Source organism: Abramis brama (genome assembly GCF_963993115.1).
Source record: "Abramis brama genome assembly, chromosome: 7".
Classification (NCBI taxonomy): domain Eukaryota; kingdom Metazoa; phylum Chordata; class Actinopteri; order Cypriniformes; family Leuciscidae; genus Abramis; species Abramis brama.
The window spans coordinates 15,151,922-15,155,259 of NC_139969.1; the positions used below are offsets into that span (position 1 = coordinate 15,151,922).

Consider the following 3,338-nt stretch of genomic DNA (forward strand, 5'->3'; position numbering starts at 1 on the left):
TTACGTTGATGAGTGACAGGTGCCGGTGATCAGAAATCTGGTTATTGTGATCGTTGTGGTGGTGAGAGAGCCTGGTGAACCTGTGACATCACTAACCACACCCACAATATTAGTGTACAATTGAACTTCAGTCAGTGCATTCATTTAGAGGGAATATAATGAATATAATGGACACACCAGATTCATTCACAATATAAAGCAATATTCAGGTAAAAAAATATATAAATCCAACAGTAATAGAAATACAAACTACCTCTGGACTGCCAACATGGAGGGTCTACTCATGATTTTCATTGTAGTTACAGGTAAACTAAGTACTAAATATAAGCTGGACAAACAATATCCCATTTTTATATGAAAGCAATTATCACGTTCTGTTTTTTGTTTAATATTTATCTATTTTATAACTTAAGTTTTATTTAAATATAATCCCCCTGATCAGAGATTAGAACAATTCTTTTAATTTAATTTCAGGTGTGTTTTCTGACAGCATTGGACCAAGAGAAGAAAATACAAATATCATCAAGAAAGAAGGAGAGTCTGTGACACTGAGATGCTCATATGAAACTAACAGCAATAATGTTTGGCTTTACTGGTTCAGACAGTATCCAAACGGAGAACCTCAGTTTTTACTGTGGAAAGGTGCTCGATCAGAGAGTGATTATGGGCATCAACCAGACCGTCGGTTTCAGTCAACAACATCCCAATCATCCACTGAACTCATTATTAATAAAGCAGATATGACATATTCAGCTCTCTATTACTGTGCTCTAAGAAATGTAGCCCAGTGATACAAAATGCTTGAGACGCCTTACAAAAACTCAAATACGCAATGTGCTTTAAACAGTCTTTAATCTATTAGCATCAAACCACAATTTATAATTTTTTGTAAACCACAGCTCTGGATATAACAGTGTGGCAACATCTGTGAATATGGGAAATTATGAAAGGTTACATAATGTGAAACTATCATTTAGCATTGGTTTTTCTAAGTATGTTATTTAAAAACAACTCTAAATTCAAAATTCATTCAGTAAACAAAAGGAATGGAATATGTTAAACTAAAAATTGTACAAAAACATACACACAAAAAATTATTCTGAAGTATGTATAGTTCTCTGTCCATTATCTTCTATAGATTAAGCAGATCTGCATAGTCGTCATGTATAATGGAAAGAGGAGGAGTTTAGCACAGACATTAGTGCACAGATACATGTAAGTAACAATCAAGCAGCTGGTCTTTGTTTAGCTTCCTGCCAGTTTGTTGAGTGAACATGTTCATCTATATTATGATACTGATGTCAACAACTGAAGGTATAATATTGCAATATTTAAGAAATATGTCACAATAACGAAATCCAATGAAATGCATAATTTTATTTAATTGTGCTCTTTTTAATGATTTTTGTTCCACATTTAAAATATAAAAGATTCATATATTAATGTTGTGTTTTTACAGTGTGTATGTGCTTAATACTTAATGGCACTTTAATTTGCAGGCTCCAGAGCCACAGAAGTCATCACTCCAAAAAGCGAGAGAGTATTTGCACTTGAGGGTGACAATGTGACACTCTCTTGTAACTACAGCGGTTCTGTTCGTGGAGTTCACTGGTATCGCCAATATGCAGGTTCACCACCACAGTTCCTCATACTGGAATATTCAGGGGCAACTATTGAAGCTATTCCCCCCGTTCCAAGAGTAACCATCAATCACAGAAAAGAGCAAAGTCATGTGGATCTGGAGATCTCCTCTGCTGAAGTATCAGACTCTGCTCTGTATTACTGTGCTCTGGAGCCCACAGTCACAGGAAACACAGTAACACTGTACAAAAAAGCCTTCATCACAGCATCACTGTTTAGCTAGCCTGCCAATGATAACACCATCCAGGAATGTAGGAGTACTGTTCGATGACCAGCTGAATGTCTGCTTTTCCCTAAATTGGATGAATTAAATTCCATGTATCATCAAAGTAGCAAGATAGAAAAACAAACCTGTATATGTGTCTATCTGGTGAGTGATGTCACTAACCACACCCACTTTACAAATGCACATTAGAACGTCTACATTCAGTGAAAAGTGTCTTCTTCTTCATTCACATGAAATACAAGGATTTCCTGAAGTCCTTCATTGTGATTTTTCACAGTGTCACAGTGTCTCTAATCCCTGTGAACATAATTTGGCTTAAAATAAATAAATCACTTGGAATATTAACATGGACAGATGCAAATTGCTGATTCTCATGACAGGTACTTTTTTATAAAGTGTAATTGCTCAAAAGTTTGGGATCAGTAAGTTTAGTTCTTTTTTTTTTCAGTAAGTTTAGAAAGATACATGAAATTGATCATAAGTGAGATTAAAGACATTTCTGATGTTACAAAATATTTCTATTTCAAATACATGCTTTTCTTGAGCACAAACATCAGCATATTACAATGATTTCTGAAGGATCACTGAAGACTGGAATAATGGCTGCAAAAATAAATAGTCATTTTAATCTATTTTAAACTATTATTATATTTCACAATATTACTGTTTTACTGTATTATTGATTAAATAAATGAACCCTTGGTGAGCATAAGAGACTTCTTTCAAAAACATAAATAATCATGCTGACCCCAGACTTTTGAATGATAGTGAATATAAATTATTTAATTTTTTAATTTTAGTATTTAAGTATTTTTCAGGGTTATTTTTATTATCGTTCTAAAGCACACATTTTCTTGTAGGTGTATTTGCTGACAGCATTGTGCCAAAAGAAGAAGGTACAAATAAAACCAGGAGAGAAGGAGAGTCTGTGACACTGAGCTGCACATATAGCAGAAATAATGTTTACCTGTACTGGTACAGACAGTATCCTAATGGAGAACCTCAGTATTTACTGTTTAAAGGGGCTCACTCGTCCGATGAAGGGGATGTATCGGACAGTCGTTATAAGTTAACTATATCCCCTACATCCACTTCACTCACTATTAACAATGTGAATCTGTCAGATTCAGCTCTCTATTACTGTGCTCTTAAGAGTAGGAGCCCAGTGATACAAAGTCCACAGACGCTTTACAAAAACACACACAACTCGTGTGTCAGTTATCAACCACATCTCTGTGTCTTAAACCACAAGACAACAGGATGTGGTCACACCTGCTGAAGAAGAAGAAGAAAAGAAAACAGTCAAATGCACCCACTTCACCTCTTTTATTGGTTAGGTCCACCTCTTCAGGGTTCCTCAACTTAGTTGTTGTGAACTTAAAGCAATTAAAGCAACACTAAGTAACTTTTGCTCTCGGGCTCCCCCTACAGTTGGGAAACAGTATTGTCTTCTACTACTGTCGTAAAATCT

General features: G+C 35.2%; 1 gene segment (V, D, J or C); it reads left to right on the top strand.

Moving 5' to 3' along the window:
• Window positions 1–268: 268 nt before the first annotated feature.
• On the top strand, window positions 269–1,864 carry LOC311087084 (T cell receptor alpha variable 27-like). The segment is given in 2 exons: window positions 269–305; window positions 1,500–1,864.
• Window positions 1,865–3,338: the final 1,474 nt, after the last annotated feature.